Consider the following 24,578-nt stretch of genomic DNA (forward strand, 5'->3'; position numbering starts at 1 on the left):
TTTTATTATTTACAAAAGGTATAGCACAACGGCAAAACTATAAAGGAACTAATTTACATATTTGGAACTATATTATCCTAGACCAGGGGTCAGCAACCTGCAGCTCTGGAGCCACATGAGGCTCTTCAGCTCCTCTCCAGTGGCTCCCTGTGGATTTATAAACATGGAAATGAATAACTGTTTTTTGTTTACATTTTCATTATTATTTATCATTCTTGAAGGTGTATGGTACGACGGAACGACGGAGTATTAGGGCCACATTGAGGGGGGAAAAATCGGAGATTTCAAGAATAAAGTCATAATATTACGAGAATAAAGTCATAATATTATAAAGTAGTAATTTACGTGTTATTTATTTTTTTCTCGTAATATTATGACTTTATTCGGGATATCTCAGATGTTTTTCCCTCAATGTGACCCTAATACTCCGTAGTACATTGTCTCTTTGGCCCTCACTGCATTAGACTTATATACTATAAACTTAGACTATTAACTGTGTTACCTTCATCACAATGATCAAATGTTTTGCTGCAGATAGATTTTTTTTTTGTTCGTTTTGCCTAAAATGTCTCTTTTGATAGTAAAGGTTGCTGACCCCTGCCCTAGACCTTTGGATAATGTGGTACACATGGAAGATTTGGCAACTTGCACATGGAATTGCATTAAGTAATCACAAAGAAGGAAAAATAAATAAATAAATAGATAAAAGAAATAACAATAATAATAGTAATAATAAATAAATCGTAAAAAATAAATATATATATATATATATATATATATACATAGACCCACATATGCATATGTATATATATATATATATACATATATATATATATACATATATATATGTATATATATATGTGTATATAAATGCACACACATACATTTAAAATAATAATAAAACCATAATACATACCCCGAAACATGCAAAAATAAAATAAATAAATAAAAACATAAGGGTTGTTGCTCATCTTTCACTGAGAATCAACTCATCAGTTTTGATCTTTTGCTATAATTTGCTCGAATGAATGAAAAATGTGAATCTGTTGTGAACGACAAACTAATTGTTTAGAGATTTGAGCTCATTGTTTTGAAAAAAATAATTCTCATTTGAGAATTGAGCCAAAGCGAATGAGAAAAACTGTAAAAGAACACATGATGTTCTTTTGAAATGATGATGAATTTGGTTTTCTAACAGTTGAACACCCTGTTATTGCTGCTTTTTACCTACTCCCCAAAGTGCACAAGGGGCCTAAAGATAACCCTCCTGGCCGTTCTATTATATCAGGTAATGGTACTCTCACAGAACCCACTTCTAAACATATTGATTCCTTTATTAAACCTTTGGTGAGAAAACTACCATCCTTTATTGAGGACACCACTGATGTGTTGAATAGGATTGCCACTTTGACTGATATCCGGTCCTATTTCCTTTTCACCATGGATATAGAAAGTTTATATACAAATATTGACCACCAGGAGGGGCTACTTGCCTTAACCTTTCAGACAGAGGGAACTCCACACACTCCTCTGATTTCCTACTGAAATTGACAGACTGGGTCATTCACAATAATGTTTTTTTATTCATGAATGAAATATATATTTAAAAGATGGTGGTACACTATGGGCTCCTGTTTTTCTCCACATTATGCATGTCTTTTTGGGGGGGTTTGTGGGAAAAAGGAATATGTTTTGAATCAATGGAAATTTGGACCTTGTGGTCAGATTATTTTCCAGGCAGTTGTTTTCAAGTTTCAAGATTGAACCTTGAACCTCATGTTAACGCAACTTGTGATTTTTAGGTTGTAGCGGGCTCAGTTTTAAAGCTAGAGTGAAGATACTAGTATCAGATGAAACTAGAAAACCTACAATCTATTGGTGCCAACTATGTCATATAACATGTTGCGAAGGAGGATAAATAACGCTTCAAACTTACACTGAATTTTGGTGAGGAAAAATGGCATGGCCATTTTCAAAGGGGTCCCTTGACCTCTGACCTCAAGATATGTGGATGAAAATGGCTTTGGGCTTTTTTAATAAATTAGCCACTACAATAAAGGCTTTTTACTATTATTAAGATATTATTAAGAAACGAGAAAACATGCCATGTCATTGTAGCTTGTCGGGAAGGAGGCTAAATAATGCTCAAAATTTAAACTCAATTTTGGCAAGGAAAAACTGTCATGGCCATTTTCAAAGGGGTCCCCTTGACCTCTGACCTCAAGATATGTGAATGAAAATGTGTTCTATGGGTACCCACGAGTCTCCCCTTTACAGACATGCCCACTTTATGATAATCACATGCAGTTTGGGGCAAGTCATAGTCAAGTCAGCACACTGACACACTGACAGCTGTAGTGTGTGTAGTTTATTGATTTCTAGTAATATATACATACATTTGCATGCCCACTCCCATGTTGATGTTAAAGATTTGACAAATCTGCCTTTAAGGTCAATTTTGAACAGATAAAAAATGTGTGATTAATTTGCGATTAAATGCTTTATGAGGTTCATTGTTAGAAAAGAACATCCAGATACACATTACCAGCAGGTGTAACACACTGTACTTCAGGTATCATCTGTCCTGTGGAGTGTATCCCGTATTCTCTCCGCTACGCCAGCCTGGCTCTTCCTCAGACCTACGCCTCTGAAGCCCTTCACTGTATCATGCACAGAGGTAATGCACACGCACACGTTACACAACACTCAGCAGTTTCATAATGCTGCTGCCTGGTGTGCAGTTAGCGTGTGTTCAGGTCAAGTGCATGCACATGGCTCAGACTGTCTAAATCATTAATCAGCTCTGGATCCTGTGTAGCTCAACTTCCTGGGATGTAAGGTATAGCGGTTTCACTCGGTCTTTCTCCTTCTCGTGACCTCACCGTCTACCGAGCAACGAGACCTGACGACAGTCGGAGCTCCCTCCATGTTACATGATATACACACACATGAAAGCACAGGAAGTCAGTGGAGCCGTTTCCTGTTTGAAGACCTTATCGTAGAGGTGGAAGACGAGACACGGGCAGAAGTCGACAGTGTCAGAATTCAATTTGAGGGATGATGTGAAAGGTTTTTATTCCACATTCACTGATTGACTTCACTTGAACCTTAGTGTCTCATACCATATGTGTATTTAATGTATATCAATACTCACCCCGTGTTACCTTGAAGTCTTGAAGAAAACTTTGTTTTTCTAATCGCCCATGCGAGGTCTGTTTATGAATAGTTAAATTCCTTTAATGTTTTACTACATGCATGAATTCACAACGTCATGGGAACCCAGAATGGGTTTTAAAGTGCTGATCGCTTCATATTGTCGAGGAAATTCTCACCCATTCAGGTTTCCCACAGCGACAGTATCTCCTCTAGATGCTTTTGAAGCCTGCATGTGTTCAGATTTACGTGTCCTGTCTGGTGTGTGACAGGAAGTGGTAACTCATGTTGGTGTGTTACCAGGTGCTCAGCTGCAAACAATCGTTTTTCTCAGTTCAGGTTGGTTGTTGTTCTCCATAACTAAACATATGTAATGTTATGAATTGCACTCAAACTCCAGTCGACTACCTGCGCTGTCTCCCCCCAAAGGGCATGTGAAGCGTTCCCTCTCCTGTGTTGTTGTGACATGTGTGCACAGTGATAGCAGTCACGCTTCGATGAATGTTCTGTTCATGTATATTTTGTAAGAATAAACCTTGTTGAGAAATCCTCCCTTTGTCTCGTTGTTCTGCCAGATTTTACTCAAAATCCCCCCACAATTCCTGCGGTTATAAAAAACACCCGCAGGCCACGGACGACAGATGCATTCAATGACATCATGCTTCGCTTGCATCACTGTGTTGCTTGTTACCATGGTGATGATGATGACCCCGATGCCTTCAGATGAATCCTCACCAGTTGACTGTTTGAACTGTGTGGATGGTAGATGGTGGGTGTGCCTTGTTTTTTGTACGTGTGTCTCTTTGGTTATTTTCATGTGTGTTTTGTGGGTGATGAGTCTGTGCATGCTCATGTTTCCTGTGGTGTTTGTGTGAGTTCACACACTGTATGTGTATTAGTGAGGTGTATTTGAACTTATTTGTGTCTGCTCTTGGGTGTGTGTTGTATGGCGGTGAAATTGTGTCTTTAAATTGGAGTCAAATAGCAAAAAAATAAAAAGTTTTGAGATCAAATATTAACTTGAAACAGCAAAACTCAATTTACTAAAAGTAAAAAAAAATTAATTGCAATCCAAATGTTTTTAGGTCAAATCCATCCATCCATCCATCCATCCATTATCTGAAACAGCTTATCTTATTCAGGGTCGCGGGGGGGCTGGAGCCGATCCTAGCTGACATTGGGCGAAGGCGGAGTACACAGGACAGGTCGCCTTCTTCAGCCTTAAAATATATAGAAATACAGAAATTTCATCAGCCTTAAACCGGTAAAGACACAATATTACTCCTATAAATGTGTATAGAGTTGCGGCGTGTGCATGGTAGTACAGTTACTGTTACTGTGAAAATCCCCAAACAATTTTCTTTTGTGTGTGTTAACCATTGATCATCTTCTGTACACAGAGTCTATCATTTCCAATAAGGCCGTGGTACACCTCGTAATGCAACGGCTTCACTGACAGGCTGCTATTAAAATGCTCCTTTAGTTCAGTGTCTTTGGTGTTTGGTGAGCTCACTGACGACACCATACCTAATTACAGTGAGCGTCTCTGTAATTACATGCAGTGACACCCAAAGTCTCGTAGCACTAAACTGTGTGTTCCTGTCACAATATATATAACCTGACATGGACAGAATGTACAAAAAGCTCCATTTAAATTGTAATCAAAAGGCGAGTTGATTGATTAAACATGGTAGATAACTGATGAAACTGATCCAGATGTTGCACAGTTTCTCAAACTTTAATTAAACAGAGAATTACAGTAACGTTTAGAGTTAAAACATCTGGTTTACATTTCCCCTATTCATGTTGCAATAAGTTCCATAATTTATTATTGTTGTATATGTGGCAATAAAGGTTATGATACACAGTATTTGGGGGGTGATTTCATCCCCTCAACTGGGACATGATCAACAAACCCTGACCAAATGATATACATCAATCTTTTAAAGTTGTTTTGTGCACTAAGCAGACATTCGAGCCTGTAAATGACATGTCTACTAGTTGCAAATACCAGCGTTAAGAATGAAGAGAAGAAGACAAACATGGCTCAGTGCAAACCTGAAAAGTAAGATAAGATTGATCCCATGCAGGGAACTTGATGTGAATATAAAAAAGTTATGATTTAATGGTTGATTAGAGGCTTTACCTGGGGATCTACACTGTCCTCTTTTTGCTCAGGACATCCATTCCTCTCTTGCTAATCATCTGCACAATAAATGCCTTGCTCAAGGACACAAACTATTTTTTTTTTGCGTTGAAATAAAAATAGGTCATCTTTCACTTTCCTTGCCAATATTTACTAAGACTGTCTCAGGATTGTAACCAACACCTTGTCCAATTCCAGGGCTTGTTCTGTTATTTTTCTGCGGGAAAGAATAACTTTGCCTACAGAGGAAAAAATATTCACTGTGGATGTTGGAAAATGATTTGACGATTCTGACTTAAGATGTTTAATTCTGCTGTCACCAAGTAGGAAACTTGTATCTTAGTGCCTGAGTGGACGTCTCGTATTCCCACTAACTTCTCCAGTGCTGTACATTCAGTGGTTAAAGAATGGGAGAGGGCACTTGTGGAGGAGTTAAACAGTATATATATGTGTTATATTCTGATGAATAAGTGCTTAAAACTATAAGTTGCATACTGATGAGATATTGTATAAAAAATGTTGTCTAAGAGTATTAGAAAGAATAAATAGTATATTACAAGTGGAGTTATATTTATATCTATATGGGAAAAACTGGACTAAACTAACGAACGTATAGTTAAAACTAGCTCCACCTCGTCCAGCTACAATATTAAATTGCAGTTAACGCTTTGATGCATGAGTAACAATTTAATGTCATGTATAATAATATCACTTCTGCAGAACAAGTACTTTTAATTTTGATACTTTAAGCCTACATTTTGGTGATATTTATGTTCTTTTACTTAAGGATTTAGACTGTTGTGCAGGCCTACTTATACTTAAGTAGGCTAAAGGATCTGAGTATTTCTTCCACTGGTACACAGTAGCCTATTTTAGATGAATGAAATCAGTTTTTTCTTATGTTTGAACTCCAATAAATAGATATATTGATTGATAGTAATGTATGATATTTTTTTATGAAGCAATGACATGACTGATTTTGCACATGCAATAAGGCAGGCTACTTAGTGGTTAAGTATGTTCACATAATTACCTCTTACACGTCTCTGGCACCTCATCAAATAGGTTTATAGTTCGACATCAGAACTGCACCCATAGCAACGGTCTGCTATAAAGAAATAACAGACCGCAGAGTGCCGTGATTGACCAATCAGAATCGAGTATTCTACAACGCTGTGTAATATTATATATTGTACTTGAGAATTTCACACTGTGCTTTCGGAGTAAGGATTTTTTATTTGGGGGTTGTACTACAGCATCTGAGAAAGGTCTGCAAGTCTCACCTGGATTGTGCTTCTTCAAGACAACCATCACCTCAATCATCCAAAATATTCATCTGTATTTCATTTAGCAAATACCTACTATAGATTATATAGATTTTTATAACAGTTGGTATAATTTAGAGGAAATGCAGCAGTGTTGTCTGCTCAATTCGTCCCATTGTTGCTGATTAATCTCAAGTAGACACGCTGTTCCTTGAATGTGTGATTGTTGGGTAGAGTTCACTGTTCACTTCCTGTTGAGGCATATCAACATATTTACGATTTGAGATCGGTGCAGCCAGGATGGACTTCCGAGCCGATCGGGGGGATGTAAAAAAACACTCTTAACATACGTCACACCACAGGAATATCTGGAAAGATAACCTTTAGAACAATCAAAAAATCAAGGCTTTGCGGATGATTGTCGGGATGGAGGAATCAGGCCCAAAATGGGCTTGATTCTCGTGTATTGTGAACCCGGCATTAGCTGCACAGCCAGCTGAGCAACCGACAGCTGAGATGGAAAAAAACCCCATCTTGCCAGTTGTCTTCCTCTTGTCTTGGCATGTTTATTTTCTCATAGCCAGTTTACAACCTATTCAGGGTTGCCAAATATCAGTTGTAGCCTGCATGTGTGTCTTGTGATGCGTGCAGGCAGCTGCAGGTATTTTGAAAGCTTATAAGAAAATATTTTCTCAGTCCGATTAAGCAACACTGTGTACTATGTTACCATGTGAGGAGTGTCCTTCTGTTTCGTTTACTACAAAACAACATCTGGAGAACATTTAGGCAACATGTGTAGGCTACAGATCACGTAATACAGACACTTTCTAACTCACACACTGAACTTGTTAGTGTATGGTTATACTACTTGGTATTTCAGAGGGGAAATGAAGTAATGTCAAGCAGTGCCAGTCCCACAGTGCACCCATTCACAATATGAGCTATTGGTTTTAATCAAATACAGAATGTAGGACGCACACAAGTCAGTTAAAAATGTGCTCGGTCTTGCACACACACACACACACACATTTGATCATCTGGTGCGGTCACCCTATGTGCCTGCTTTGTGATACGCTAAACATTCTGTAAACAGTATCCTGTGCATGGTTACTGTCACCATGGCAGCATGACAACAGCGCTCAGCTCGGCCTCTCAAACACGGGACAGTAGTGTTATTTAATATTTGGCTACGCATGAGCACAGCATGTTTCTATCACATAATCCTGTCACACCAGCGAAGACTTCTCCTCCGCAGCCCTGCTGACTCCCTTGTGTGGCTGAACGCAGCCCCAGCTGTTGCTATGTTTTGGTCTTATCGCACAACAACAACAAAGGATAAAATGCTCGCTGAGAACAGTCTGCCCTTACTGGCGCGATCCAACACACACTTTGTCCACTGTCAGCATCACATGGGACGAGAGCAGATGCTTTTTTTTGCTGAGATCTAGGGCACTTACATCACAGCGAGGAAAGTGAAGTAAGTCAGTGCAAAAACAGATCTGTTTGTGTGAAGAGCCAAAATAAGACTTGATCCACATTATCTAAAAATAGCAGCATTTTAGAGCTTGCAAACTCACTTTAAAAAAAAAAAAAAAATCAGTTGGAGGTGTTTTAGTTGCTAAACAGACTGTCTCATAAACCTGAGGTCATAGTTCAATCTCTGTTGAAACATTCAGTAGCAGACCTACGTCCTGTCAAACACAGAAGCTGCTAACTCACACTAGACTGTATGCCAACGGCTTAAATGTGAACCCTCTGAGACCCACAATACACCTTTTTCAGGGGGGTACAGGGGGTCTTTAGGGGGCGATAGCAGGTCAACAGTAGATGTCACATAGAGGGGGTGTACATCATCTGAAAGCTGAGAACCTGAAGATTAATTTTAGATGAAGCTCAGCACTGTGGGTCAAGTTGTTCTAGTCTTAAATAAAAAGAGACTCGTGGGTACCCAGAGAACCCATTTTTATTCACATATCTTGAGGTCAGAGGTCAAGGGACCCCTTTAAAAATGGCCATGCCAGTTTTTCCTCACCAAAATTTAGCCCAACTTTGGAGCATTTTTAGCCTCCTTTCCGACAAGCTAGTATGACATGGTTGATAACAATGGATTCCTCAGGTTTTCTAGTTTCATATGATACCAGTATCTTCACTCTAGCCTCTGAAAGACAGTAAAGTCAGTTGGGATCGCCCGCAATCCAGCAGGTCTCAGAGGGTTATTAATACTGAGCTATGAAAATCTATAATAGTGCTGTATTTTTGGGATGAAACTAATACACATCAAAATCCAAAACTTTTTTTTATCCTCTGCAGAGAGAAGCAACTTTTCATCTTATTTTAATGATCATATTGAGCTTCATTGCAGACTTCTTCAGCCAGCTGCACTGCAGCCTACACTCTACTCTTCCGCTCCTTAAAACTGTCTTGCAATCTAAGTTTACAAATAACTTTTTAAAACTTGGTCAACTGTAAAAGTCAACAGTTATTCTCTTTTGTTGTGATGTATCCTAACTTGCGTCTCACATTTTGGTAACACTTCATTTTACAGATGGTAAATAGGTGATAATTAGCAAGTAATCTATTTGAAATTTCTTTGGAATTACTACCAAATTACCCCAATATATACATCAAAATTGATCTAAAGTTACTCTTTGCAGAATTGTAATGAAAAATCTGAACATGCAAATATATTGTATTGGACTCTTCAAATAAAGTATAAAATAAATAAATAAAATAAAATAAAATAAAATAGTAATACCAATTAAATAATTAAAAATAATAATTAATTAAGATAATACTTAAATTAAATTAAATTAAATTAAGTTAAATTAAATTTTTAAAAATAGCGTACATTTTGAGCATTATTTAGCCTCCTTCCATGTATGACATGGTTGGTAACAATAGATTGTATGTTTTCATATGATGCCAGTATCTCAACTCTAGCTTTAAAACTGAGTCCGCTACAACCTAAAAATCACAAGTTGCATTAATGTGTTATTTTTGTGTTTTTCCCTAATATTTTAGTATTGTAAATGTGGAAGTATTTTCATTGCAAGTTATAAAAATCAGCCTGTAACAGATAACATGCCCTAAACTTCCCAGAGTAACATGGGTTGGTCCTCGAGCTCATGGATTCGTACAGTGTAAAAACAGTAGGCCCACTGCCGAATCCAGCGTGTTGTAATCGGACCATGCACACCATGTCTCCATTTTTCATCATTTCCTGACGCTTCACACAGAAGTGCAGCCCATTGGCTCTTGGAAAGAGAAGCACTTGTTAAAAAACATCCATCAGGAGTGAAGCGAACCAGCCACAGCAACGCCTTCAACCCTTTGGAATCAAAGGAAGGTGTGTCTGCTGCTTCCAGCCCTGGAAACGTCCAGGAGAGGTGTTGGTGCTGGTACCATAGCAACGTAAACAGGAGGGTTCAAACACAGATTGTGCAAAGATTATGTAAGGTGGGTGTGTGTGTGTGTGTGTGTGCATAAGTACACTACAGGCACACATGGTTTCTTATGTTTCTTAAGTCTCAGAGTCTTCTTTCAGCGTCTGCAGCTCGTTGGGAAACGCTTCAATTTGCAACGCCCACTACTCACTCCTGGCGTCCAGCTCAGCAGCAGGCGTGTATTTTATTAGCAAACGTTAAGTGTGTGTTTTACAGCGTCTCAGCAGTATAAAAATAAGTCTGTCTCTGTGTGCCTATGTGTGAGAGTGTGATTACCATGAGGGAAGTTAAATTCTGTTTAATCTGTTCTTGGCTTCACCTGAGTTTTCCACTTATTCTCACATTGAAGGAGTTGTCTCCCACTCTAACCAATTATATATATGCACACACACATATATTCATATATATATATATACACTCACAAACTGGAGGTCTTCTGATCTTCCAGCCCTTACCAAAAATAATTTTATTCAAGTGAGCTATTAGTATACTTCTTTTAAACTTTAAATAAGAGAGCATACTTTCAGTTTACTTTTTATGTACTTATCAGAGATATATTTAAGTAAACTTGGCTCATACTGACAAGCAGTATAAAATAGATAATAGAGAGGGAGTTATGACCTGTTTAACTTCCTCATACTAGCTCTAAGCAACATGCAAAGAGTTTTCTGTTAATAAAATCAAATATTTAAATAATTATAATCATTTGAATTGTGTGTTTTTATGCAAATAACCACTACAGATGACAATAACAAAGTACAGTACAGTATACTGTGTACAGTACCCTCCTCCATTCAATAGTTTACTGCAAATTGAGGAAGAAGTAGCTGATGTAGCTTGTAGTTTTGCAAAGTAAATGTAGTAATACTACAATATAATAACTCTCTAAAAATTGACTTGGGTAAAAGTAAAGAAGTAACATAGTGGAAAATGTTAATTTCATACCCTGGATGGATGTATCCCCTTGAATAATATACAGGTGGCTTCTAAAACACACCATAATTTCTAGAAGCCGTTTCTTCACAGCTGAAAGAAGGCTTGCAGCATCCTGGAGATAAATATAAAGATGGAGGTGGCAGCAGGCAACAAGCAGGCAGAAGCAACTCTACAAGCCCCGTTTCATTCCAATTGGGTCCACTGAAGCTGAAAATGTATAAACACTCATGGTATGTCAGGTGTTTGGCATGAAAGCGAGCATGAAGGGTTATATGAGGGAGAGAGAGTCACGCGTGTCTGTGGAGCCTGAATCTCACAGATTCACATCAACGAGGAGGCGATGAAGCAGACGTGCTGCTGAAGGCCTCGCTGGTGTTCAAGGTTCAAGTTCATGAAGCCGTCTGCTGTGCGTCAAATCACAACACTTTGTGGTTGACAGATGTGATCATTGATTTCACCCAGAGGTGGGCTGCATCAAAGTATTTATTTCAAGTACTGAGGCCTTGAGATTTGAAGCTTGGACCTTTTTAGATAAACGTTTTGTGAGACTTTATGATTTAGATATTTGTACATTTTTAAGTCTTCTGCATTTATCTGACAGCTGCAGTGAAAATTTAAATATCATTAACTGATACTGAAGTGCAATATGTACTCCTGATCCATACAGTATCTACTGACACAGTAATACATCATAAGTGAATGTTTTTACTTCCCTGCTGATCGGCTACTTCTTTACTTTTACCCAAGTACATTTTTAGAGAGTTATTATATTGTAGTATTACTACATTTACTTTGCAAAACTACATCAGCTATATCATCTACTTCTCCCTCAATTTGCAGTAAACTATTGAATCAAGTACCATGCAGCAGCAGTGGTGGAAAGTAACATGAGTACATTAACAATTGAAGTACAATTTTCAGGTACTACCATCTTACTTGAATATAAACATTTGTTCGATACTTTAAGTACATTTTGGACTTCTTGGGTAAAAGTTTGAATGCAGGACTTTTTCCACTTGTAATAGCGTATCTTTATAGTGTTAATATCTCAATACTTCTAAGTAAATGTAATTACAGTTACCTTTCACCACTGCATTTAGCTGACAGTACTTTTACTCATGTATTTACACATATTCTTCTCTCTCTCTCTCTCTCTCTCTCTCTCTCTCTCTATATATATATATATACATCTCTCTCTCTCTATATATATATATATATATACATCTCTCTCTCTCTCTCTCTCTCTCTCTCTCTCTCTCTCTATATATATATATATATATACATCTCTCTCTCTCTCTCTCTCTCTCTCTCTCTCTCTCTCTCTCTCTCTCTCTCTCTATATATATATATATATATATACATATCTCTCTCTCTCTCTCTCTCTCTCTCTCTATATATATATATATATATATATATATATATATACATATCTCTCTCTCTCTCTCTAGCTCTCTCTCTCTCTCTCCATATATATATATATTTATATATATATATATAGTATATGGGAGCAGTAGAGGTTGCATACTATAAAAATATTTCACAAGCATTTTTAATTTTTTTTTATATTGCACATATTGCATTGAAGACTTTTACTTGTAGACCTAATAGAGTATTTTTTATAGTGTGGTAATTCTACTTTTACTTTAGTAAAATATATCAAGATTTTCAAGATTCAAGATTCCTTTATTTGTCATTTTTATGCTCCACTTAAAAACGAAATTGTGTTTCTTACATCCACCACTCAGAAATTCAGTGCAAAACAATTGGTGAAAACTATAAAGTAATTAGCTAATAATTAAGAGCACTAATAAATAAGTTAAAAGTATGCTAAAAAATAAAATAGAATAAATAGTTACAATTTAAATATTCAAATATTCAATTCAATGCTTCTTCCACCGCTGGTATTATATACTTACTATATAATATACGTACCTACCTGTATTTGAGTAATTATGGCTAGGAGCGAGTAAAAACTACCAGTCCCAGAATCCTTTGCGTGACGCTGCCTCCTCCTCCTACAGCGCATGTGCACGCAGCCCTTGAGCCCAGTGAAGGAGCAGCGGAGCTCAGCTCGGTGTGTTTACGTTGAGATGCTCACAACAAAGAACAGCACACCGCGGAGGAGAGCCTGTCATCTCACATAAAGAACCGGGGATATATATCTGTTTTATTACTGTGATCATTTTACAACTAAGAGGAAGAGGAGGAGAAATAACACAAGTCCTCATCGGCTTCTATTTTTTTTTTTTTTACTTTTTGTGTTTTTTTATTATAAACCAGCCAAGAGAAGAGAAATAAAGGAGAATATTTAATTGTTAAGCCGGTGGAGCGGCCTCAGCAAGTTGGACGACAGCCAGGCAGCAGCTGGTGGAGAAGCTAGCAGCAGCACCGACAAGACAACAATAGGACTTCATCATTTATACCACTGTGAGTACATGTTCACACCTGACTTCTCTTTATAATAATAATGATTATACATTAGAGGGTTATTCTTTAGCTAGCCAGCCTTTACCTCATGCAGTAAGGTCCAGATACATGCATGCACTCTGCAAGGTAAGTCATCATCACAGGGCTGCAGCTGCAGAGTGCTGATCTGTGTTAATGCACATACAGTATATATACTCATGCACCTGTTTTCTCTTTAATTCAATTCAATTCAATTCAATTAAAATTGCTTTATTGGCATGACTGTCAGGTGAACAATATTGCCAAAGCTTCAATTCAATAATAAAAAAATTAAAAAAAGAACAAAATAAAAACATATATATACATATATACAATTCATTAAGCAAATTACAATATATAGATATTTAAAAAAGAACATGCATGTAAATGGAAGAAAACAATAAAGAAGTAATACAAAAACACATATATACATATATACAATTCATTAAGCAAATAACACTATATAGATATTTTAAAAAGAACATGCATGTAAAATGGAAGAAAACCATAAAGAAATAATTAATGTTTTGTTTTGTCAATGAAACAAACAAACAAATAAAAAACAATCACTAACAATATAGATTCAAGATTCAAGATGTTTATTGTCACGCCGGTTATACAGGTACAATCGTGTGAAATGCTATTTGCTGGGAAGCTCCATTAAAATAATAAGTTATATTACAATTATAAAAGGAAATACTTTGTACAAGCGCATATTAAGAACATATACATTAAGAACATATACAGTATATGCAGTATAACGTATATTTTTGTGTGAGAAGGTGTCGTATGTATTAATTATTTAAAAGTCTGATGGCCTATATCAAAGGATAAATGTAAAAAACAATAAAAAAAAAAAAAAAAACCAAAAAACCATGAAGTAGAGGAATAAATAAAAGGCAGAGTGTGAGTTACATCTATTATGTGTTGTTGTAGTTGTGGTTGTCTGTCAGGCTGTGACATGCACATGTTCTGTCTTTATCTCAGTGTAAAGATAAAGCTTCTATAGTGGGCAGTGTGTGTGTGTGTGTGTGTGTGTGTGTGTGTGTGGAGGCTTCAGAGGTGCAGGTATTAGTTTACATCACTTCCAGTCTGCATGCTGACCTGTGACAGGGAGGAGGAGGAGGAGGAGGAGGAGGAGGAGGAGGAGGAGGAGTGGGTTGAGTGAGAAAGGGAACATTGCCTGATAAGGAATTAAGCAAATGCACGAACTCTTGCCATTACTAAAGCTTGATTGCCAGTTAATGACTTCCCTCCCCTCCCTTCTCTCTCTCTATCTCCCATCTCATTCTGTGTCTCTCACCCCTTTCCTTCCTCCCCCTCTCTTTCTTTTCCTCTCCCAGCCTCCACCCTCTCTCTCTCTCTCTCTCTCTCTCTCTCTCTCTCTCTCTCTCTCCTCTGTACTGGTATAAGCCATGGTGTGATAAAGTGTTGTTGCCCGATAGGGATCTCGCTGATTTCCCTTCCCCATGTTGGAAATGTCACAGCAAAGACAGACGTGCATTAACTCCCATCTGCTCCACCAGGATGCCCCAGGCCTTTTATTTCCATTGTCTGCTTGTCCATGTGATGATTAATCATCAGGAAACTTGCTGCCAATGGTGTGTTTGCCAGTGCATGTCATTCTTTCAGTTAACCAGCCCAACAAGACGGATTTGTGTTAGGACTTTCAAAAGTTACCAGCAAGTATCAATGCTAGGGGACTGAATCTTTGCATCTACATTAAGGCTGTGAAAGGGAGATTTGTCAAGTATTTAATGCTCTTATCAACATGGGAGTGGACATATATGCTTGCTTTATGCAAATGTATGTATATATTGATTATTGGAAATCAATTAACACAAATCAATGACACATATTGTCCATAAACCCTCACAGGTACTGCATTTAGCATAAAACAATATGCTCCAATCATAACATGGCAAACTGCAGCCCAACAGGCAACAACAGCTGTCAGTGTGTTAGTGTTCTGACTTGACTATGACTTGCCCCAAACTGCATGTGATTATCATAAAGGTGGCATGTCTGTAAAGGGGAGACTCGTGGGTACCCATAGAACCAATTTACATTCACATATCTGGAGGTCAGAGGTCAAGGGACCTCGTTGAAAATAGCTGTGCCAGTTTTTCCTCATCAAAATTTAGTATGGAGCGTTTTTTAACATCCTTCTACAAGCTAGTATGAAATGGTTGGCACCAATGGATTCATTAGGTTTCCTAGTTTCATATGGTACCAGTATCGTCACTTTAGCTTTAAAATTGGTCCCGCTACAATCTAAAAATCGCAAGTGCGATAATAAAAAATTGAGTGGCGTTTAAACACATTTGCGCGTTATTATTGCGTTAACTTTGACAGCCCTAATCTACATACTTGTTACCTCGGTCCTACAAATGCTCCATAAGCAATGTAGCTGGTTGAGAGCGAGACAATGCAACAATACCATGTGCATATGGCAAACCGCTTTAGACATATCTCAAACTGGAGTTAGGGATAATCAAAATGTAATTACAGATATCTTGAATTAGAGTTTTGACTAGGCGAAATGATGTTGCAGATATCTGTTATTACGTCTGCAGATACAGCAAGTGGGAAGCGGAAGCTATTCAGACCTACTATGGCGCTGCACTGCAGCCGTACGGGTTTATAAAGTGTGTCTGGAGACAATAAATCTACAACACGCTGTAAATTTCGACCACAACTCTCTAGTGAACAAAGCTCTCGTTTGCCACAAATTCCTTGATGATAAGCTGTTTCTATTTCATTGCATTTTCTAACTATGTGATCCACAGCGGTCCCTGACCACTCGTTTCACAGCCGGCTGCACATAGAGACTAACGTTACGTGTCCAGCTCGGAGGACGACTCGTTTTGATTAACATTTATTTATCTTTCCAACTTTACAGAATTATCCAAGTTAGCAAAAGCTTCTGCTGTTCAGATGCTTTGTTGGGCCAATATCCAACGGGAAGCCTTGCATGAGCAACGTCATGCACAACAATTCTGACTAGTCATAATGACGTGTGAGATATCTGTAACTGTTATTTAGGATAGTCAAGACTGAATTACAAATACCTCTAACTGTCGTTTTGACTAGTCACAATGACGTTATAGATATCTTGAATATAAATTCTGATATCTCTAATGTTAATTCCGTATAGTCAAGCTTAGCTATTAAATGTTAAACGGCTTGCCCATATGTGCACGTTGCAACTCCATCAAGATTTCCTACAAACACGACTGGTGTAGCAGGCTAAACTGAATTTTTTAGGGTCCATATCAGATCTATAACAGCGAGCTGAATCTGGTTTTAGAGAGCTATAAGAGTCAAGTTGCAACACTGATACCTGCTAAAACAGTACTGCCCTCTTATAAAGAAGGCTGAAGAGTCTTTACTATATTTTTGTACAGACTATTTCAGGTCTGCATTCTCACAGTCCTTTAAATGGTGATAACTTCTAGTGTGAAGTGCCCGGCCGGGGACACAGTGTTTGCACATGCACGTCGTTTGTGTGTGAACATTTGCTTTGGGTGTGTTGCCTGCAGGCCTGAGTATGTGTGTGTGTGTGTGTGTGTGTGTGAGTTCTCCAACATGGTTTAGAGTCTCAGTTTCGGGGTGGAAACCGGAGCCGACGGTGTCAGACGGGAGCTCTGATGTCTTAATGTAGGCTCAGTGCTGTCTGTATCCTTAGTAACTCGGTCTGTGGGGACACAGAGAGGCCTCCCAGTCTGGGCCTGGGCTGGATGCTCTTATCACTCACTACTGTCCACAAACAAAAAACTCCATCAATTCTTTTTTAAATGTTTTTACTTCACTCAAAAGCTTTGTGTGGTCTTATACAAGCTGTTCTGATCCAGTAGGCCCATGAAAATACTGTAACAGAATTAGGGCTGTCCTCAACCAAAGACATTTGTAGACTACACTCATACGATTTCACTGATCTGTTTAACTGAGTTTCTCAACAAAGAATCACACAACTTTAAATCTTGTGTGTACCAGAGATGTGCTCATACGTTTCTTGGAAATAAGTCATTCAGCATAATAAAGACTAATTTACTAAAGAAATCTTAGTCAACTGAGACAAAAACGACCGATTAGTCGACTAATCTACTAAGAGGGTGCAGCGCTAAACAGAATTACAAAAGTGCTTCCTATCAGTCCAAAAAAATATGACTTTTTCAAAGAGTTTACTACTTTAAGATTCGATTCAGTAGCATTATTATTGCATTTATGTCCATTTCAGGATGGAATATTATATGCTAAATCTATGCTGCAGTACAGGTTGCAAATTGCAAGACAGGATTTTGTTATCAAATATAGTTTTCATAATTCATCACTTCTTCATGCATGACTTCCTTCCAAATCCTAGTTGTAAGATCAGAAGACAGTGACAGCTTGTAAAACCCTCAACACCTCATCCCACACTTTAATGCCCCTAATACAGTATATATTTATATTAGTTGCATGATTGTCCATAGTTAATCGCGATGAATCACAAATATTAATCGCACAAGTATTTAATACTCTTATCCACACGGGAGTGGGAAAATATGCTTCCTTTATTTAAATATATACTACTAGAAATCAATTAAAAACACAAAACGATGACGAATATTGTCCAGAAACCCTCACAGGTACTGCATTTAGCATAAAAAATATGCTCAAATCATAACATGCAACTCAAGCCCAACAGGCAACAACAGCTGTCAGTGTGTCAGTGTGCTGACTTGACTATGACTTGCCCCAAACTGCATGTGATTATCAAAAAGTGGGCATGTCTGTAAAGGGGAGACTACACATAGAACCCATTTCCATTCACATATCTTGAGGTCAGAGGTCAAGGGACCCCTTTGAAAATGACCATGACAGTTTTTCCTAATCAAAATCTAGATATGGATATATACTGTATTTATACTGTGTATATATACATACTCTAATTTGAGGGTAGGAATTAATTGCAGGTGACAAATGACTATTTTGGGAGAAAAAATTAATACAACATTTTAGCCTTGATATTGTACCTGCTGTGCTCTGTAGACTGAGCTAAGTGTGAATTGCATGGTAACCTACTTTTATTGCGTATTGACTCAATGGAAACATATGAAAGCCGTACCAATCATGCCAGCAGTTGGTGGTTAACACCTTGGTGTTGAGTCAGTATGTTTGAGATACAAACCAACAAATCAACAACGTGCCCAACGACCGTGTGTGTTTACACCCTTTTAAAACCTTAATAATGTGAACAGCATGTTCGTCATGAGAGGAGGCTTTTATTTTGGTAATTGTTTGCATTTATCTTTTTACATGCACGTGTCTGCAGTGTGCGGTTTCATCAGGGAGGGCCTCTCAGCTCAGCGGGGATCCGCGGGTGTAATCTTCGGCACAGCTGAGCGTCAGCTTTCCTCCCGCTGTGTGTGAAGAGCTTGGCATTCTCCTCCCGGTCCGGCTTACTCTTTGCTGGGCTGGTAAACAGGCTGAAGTTTGTGGAGGGAGATTACGTCTGTCATGGAAAGTGGGTCAGACAGTGGGCACATTTTTATGGCCTTGTTTCTGCAAGGTAGGGAAGGAAAGAGGAGGGGGGGCATTAAACCACCAGCATTTTTTCCACAGTGTTGCTTGAGGCAGAACTGTGCTCGGTACAATTCTCTTAAACCATTTTCCCACCAAAATTATCTCTAAAAATAGGCGATAGACTCCTTTCCCACTGCGAGTATGCCGATGCCGTTGCACTGACCCTTCTGTTGACGTCATGAACGCACCGGCCGGCACTGGAAGCAGGGATAGCAAACAGCGAAAATGTTACGATGCTTACCTCTTCTTTTTATATTTGTTATTTATTCAGTCTCTCTTTCAAACTCTCAAACCAGAGTTGGTGATTGTCGGAATGACTGTTTCTGTCAATGGAGTCTGGTGGCTTTGAGGAGCACATATAATGGCTGTTTGTTTTCATATTGAACTCGGTGAATTATGGGTTTATTTGGACCAAACCAGAGCTGGTGATTGTTGGTGCAATGGAAAGACTTACTAAGACGGTTTTGATGAGTATTATTTTGTTTCTGTTTGAACAAAGTGTGTTTTACAATGATCAGCGAGGTAAAATTACTGTTTCTCTCAGCGGAGTCTAGTGGCTTTGAGGAGAGCATATTAATTGTATTTTTTGTACGTTATGAAATTATAATAATTGTCCAAATCCCTGTTGATTTTATGTATTATATATTGACTTCAACGCGCGTCACATAGCATCGCGCCGGAAAATGGGCGTGTCCACCTGGTTTTCATGTTTCCCTCAGTGCCGATCGGAGCTGATTAATTAAATTAACGCCCCCCTCTTGTGGTAATCACGACCTCGTAAGTGGAAAGTTTCTGAAAGCTCAGAGTTCACGAGTGGCAACATGTTTGTTGACGTTGTCAGAAATGACGGAGGCCATGGAAGTAAATTTTTCGCTGCATAATAACTTAATATATTGTAATTTTAGTCGTATATTGTTTTTCTTCGTAATTGTATAATATGTCCGAGGAAAATGTTGATATTCCCATTATGTCATTATGCCTTTGCATTTGCTGCAATATGCTGCACTTGCTAGATGCTAGATTAGCCTCTGTGGCTTCTAAACGTCGTCAGCGGCGTTCACGACTTAACCACTTGAACGCACAAGCTTATCATGTACACGACTTCCCATGTTGTAAACACAAGTTCACGAGGTTCATTTGAAGGGACCCATACACCTCAGAAGCCACCCGACATCCTGTTTTACCACCCAACTAGATTTAGACAAAAGCTATCAAGTGGTTCGTACTTTGAATAAGAGCTGTTCGGCACCTGAGAAACTGCTTTCTTAATTTTTTACCACTCTGTTTCGGGTGTATTCAACACCTCGGCCCCAGACTCAAACCACAACCCGCTTCAGCTTAATTTCCTTTATATCAGCAATCCTTTTCTTCTACAAGCAGGAACTGAAAGCCCTTTTGAGGTTAAACATGAAATGTGAAAGTAAGAAAGTGTGTGATTCTCAAGATAACACCTCTATTTGTTTCTTTCTCTATTTCCTTGCTGTGCAGTTCATACAGGCGACTGCACCCGAAACCACTGATATCATTTGGCACTTTTCTCTTTTCCACACGCACACACACTTGCAGACATTCAGACACACAGACCTGTAATTACCAACTCCCCTCTGATCATGCATGATTGCCATTTCCTGCATCACTTTCCAACCTTCCTGTCTCAAACGAAGCTTGTGTGTGTGTGTGTGTGTGTACATGCACACACAAACAGTCGAGTGTGTAACTGGTTGAGGCTTCTCCAGGGAGCGCTGCTGTTTCTGTGAATGCAGTAAAAGACAGGGCTGCTGAAAATCCATTAAATAATTAAAGTGCGAGAGGGTCCTTGTGCTCAACACGGCGACAACAGACAGTTGCTTAGATGTGAAACACAAACAGAATCGGTAGATCTGAAATGCAGTCGATTGCATAACATGTGAAGCTTCTTGTTTAGACAGTCACATCTATTTCTAGAAGTCTGTTTTATTTTAAAGAAGTCCGGGAGATAGAGCCAGAAGTCTGAGGTGAAAGCAATGCCAAAACCCAAAGTAACCCCACTGAGGCCTCAGTGCTAGCAGCACCAAGCACTAGCTTTCCTCATCCGGCTGGACAAGAGGCTAATGATTACAAACTAAGACCAGGTGCAGCACAATTAGACCTACATAGACCGCTCCCTTTTCAGTCCCCAGAGAAATGTAACCTTCACCAACACTGCAAGGACCTAAACAGGAAACATGAAGCATGCATCTGTAGGAAACACTTTCCCCCTGATGTTTGAGGGAACAAAATTGTCTGATGCCACTCTTGACATTTCAGACCTCCATCCTGACTGTTTCCAACTACAGCTAGCCTGAGGCTACATCCACACCAATACTGGATCTCTGTCCAGACAAACGTCTTAGGGCCGTTTAAGAATTAATCTCCGTCCATACTACCACGCTCATTCACGTTTGTGTTGCACGATTCCATAAATCATTTCAACTAATCCTGTGTTTATAGTCACCTACGTTGCTGTGAGCCCGATGACGCTTGGTGCTATATACCATAAAAAAAACGATTAACCAGCACTGCAGGTTACATCTGTCCTTGGCACTCGTTCCTCGGTGTTGAAAGCAGTAAGCAAGCGAGCAGTGGAATGCTTCTCACATTACGATCACAGCGTTCTGCCCATGAAGTGGGTCATAACCATAAAGGCGATTCCAACGTATTGCAAAGAAAATGGTCTATAAAACACCATGAAAACTGTGAAACAAGAGGAAAATAAACACATAATTCATCAGAAAAGCTGGAATCAGTCATAGAATTATACAGAGCTTTTATTTTGACGTAAAACAGACATAAACCAGCAAAAGGCTGAAGATGACAGAAAGCAGAGCAGCTCAGAGAAGAGAGAATATCTGCTGCATCGCTGCTTCAGTACTCAACTCTGTGTTTGTATCCCATCCCTTCATAGTTGTGATTTGAGCAGCCATGATGTGGCTGTATTGTATGACTAACGAATGACATATGTTGACCTCAATAACACCTTGCAGTAATGAGGTTTCATCATTTAAATTATACAGCGCTGCAAAGATTCCCTAAATATGTATTCAAGTGAATAACAGCAATTTAAATAGGGAGTGTAATTTTTCTACTGAATGCATATGAATCATTCTGAGCTCACTCATACTGATCCCTACACACTCTGCTCTGCTGTATCATGCATCTAGGAAGGTCACATTTGTACAATCAGGAGATGGCTTTTGGCTCTAGAAGCATTAAGGTGTGTGTGTTTGATTGCTTGTCCGTTAGGGCTGGGCCATATGACAATATACTGTATACCGTCAAAACGCTATAAAAATGTCTATTGTGTATATATATAGATATATTTTAGGGCTGTCATTAAAATATTTATTCCATGATTGTCCATGATTAATCGTGATTAATTAATCACAAATGAATCACACATTGTTTTATCTGTTCAAAATGTACCTTAAAGGGAGATTTGTCAAGTATTTAATGCTCTTATCAACATGGGAGTGGGCAAATATGCTGCTTTATGTAAAGGTATGTATATATTTATTATTGGAAATCAATTAACAACACAAAACAACGACAAATTTTGTCCAGAAACCCTCACAGGTACTGCATTTAGCATAAAACATATGCTCAAATCATAGCATGGCAAACTGCAGCCCAACAGGCAACAACAGCTGTCAGTGTGTCAGTGTGCTGACTTGACTATGACTTGCCCCAAACTGCATGTGATTATCATAAAGTGGGCATGTCTGTAAAGGGGAGACTCGTGGGTACCCATAGAACCCATGTTTAGATGTCCAGTACGTTCTTGTGTTGTTGACTGAGTGCATTTCACATTTGTCATTGCATACATTTCAGTTTTTTATTGCGACACAGGCTTCCCCATACTTATAGTCTGCATCTCTGTGCATCTTTTGGTGTGCGAGACATTGCACGGGTTTGTGTCTTCTTGTTGCACGTCCACCAACAGGGCTGTTTGTTGTCTGTGTGCTCATACGCCGGTCTGTGTCTCTTCCCTCTGAATCATTGATGAGACTGTAATTCGAACTCTGGACCTCCTATTTCTTCCCCTGCCGTCTGTCATCAGTTAGCCTCCTCCCAGCGCCGCTTACAGGAAAAACCAGTAGGCTGCTCTGACAAAGCACAGACAGCAGCTCTGCCCTGGAAACTGAAAACAAACACAGTTAGTTACAAAGTTAATAAAGTGCCACAGAAACAAACAGTTGCTGTAACTTTTCCAGTTATATTTTAGCACTCGTGAAAGATCAAACTGGAATGAAAGAAACAGTTACTCACCTTTTTTGGCAGTTCGCCATGCCATGATGTCCACACATTGTGGCACAGTCCGTTGGAGATCAGTACATCAGTACTGGCATAACTCTCGATAAGCATCAGTAAGAGGAATCGATGGTCACGGAGGCATGCCGTTCTAAGGAATCAGACAACTAGGAACCAATTCTTTATTTCCATTTCCTGTTCGCTAAAGTGGCGGACGGCCTGACAATTTTACCCGTCACTGCCAACAATTTTTCCCAGGTGGTGAGTGCTAATTTCAGACCCTGCTTATGTTACATCTTACTCTTTCTGTCAAATAAAATGATCGAGAGAAGCTATTTTAAGTCATCTTTTAACTTATTTATTAAGTAAAAATACCAAGTATTCACTGGTTGTGGCTTTTCAAATGTGAGTATTTGCCGGTTGTCGTAGCCTTACGTGATAGTAAGTTGAAGGATCTTTGGTTGTTGGACTGTTGGTCGGAAAAAAACAACATTCAGAATAATTTTTCACTATTTTCTGACACTTTACAGACCAAACGATCGATCAATTAACCAGAACAAATATTTGTTGTTTAGTTTCAGCCCTAAAAACATGATTTTGGGCGGCTGTGGCTCAGAGAGTAGAGCAGGTCGTCCACCAATCGGAAGGTCGGTGGTTCGATCCCCCGGCTCCTCCGGTCAAATGTCGAAGTTGAGCAACTTACTTTACCCCAAATTGCTCCTGAATGCTGAGTCATCGGTGTGTGAATGAGTATTTAGATAAGATCCTGATGGGCAAGTTGGCAGCTTGCATGGCAGCGTCTGCCATCAGTGTATGAATGTGTATGTGAATGCTGACATGTAGTGTAAAGCACTTTGAGTGGTCGGAAGACTACAAAAGTGCTGTATAAATGCAAGTCCATTCATTTACCATTACACTCCAGGGAAACTGGCTAAATTATAGCAACATTATATAAATGATATGACCTAAGACTGTCTTCAGGAAACGTCTAAAGAATTAGTTATTGTTGTTCTACAGATTAGAGGCCCTTATGTTTAATTCCTTCCTTCCACTTCCTGAGGTTTACCGTTTCAGCCACTTTATTGAGAATTATTGAGGCTTATTCTAATTCTTTCTAATTTAAGGCAGCCTAAGTTAGATTTTGGGAAGTCTGATTCACACGCAAGTTATTCACAGAAAAAATAAATAAAAACAGGAACCACCACCGCCGCTGTTTTTAATACTTTTCCTAGAGCTGCTTTTATTACTCAGTAAAGCGATCAGCTGCAAGAAGGAAACTTTGGGACGACGTGACACATTTGCTGTGAGTCAGATTCACCTCTTTTCACGTCTCCTAGTCCACTGAGCCTCCAAACC

The 24,578-nt window shown here is 38.8% G+C and overlaps 1 protein-coding gene and 1 long non-coding RNA gene across 2 annotated transcripts in view; one reads left to right on the plus strand and one right to left on the minus strand.

Moving 5' to 3' along the window:
- The window catches only part of LOC141774452 (uncharacterized), a 393,135-nt gene that overhangs the window by 132,843 nt on the left and 235,714 nt on the right, over positions 1-24,578 (minus strand). The gene's annotated exons all lie outside the window — the stretch shown is intronic.
- The window catches only part of LOC141774445 (E3 ubiquitin-protein ligase pellino homolog 1), a 46,710-nt gene continuing 35,104 nt past the window's right edge, over positions 12,973-24,578 (plus strand). Inside the window, exon 1 of the mRNA XM_074647120.1 lies at positions 12,973-13,370. The gene's annotated coding sequence lies outside the window, so the exon portion shown is untranslated. The remainder of the gene's footprint in view (positions 13,371-24,578) is intronic.

This window comes from Sebastes fasciatus, chromosome 9 (assembly GCF_043250625.1).
Source record: "Sebastes fasciatus isolate fSebFas1 chromosome 9, fSebFas1.pri, whole genome shotgun sequence".
Taxonomy (NCBI): Eukaryota; Metazoa; Chordata; class Actinopteri; order Perciformes; family Sebastidae; genus Sebastes; species Sebastes fasciatus.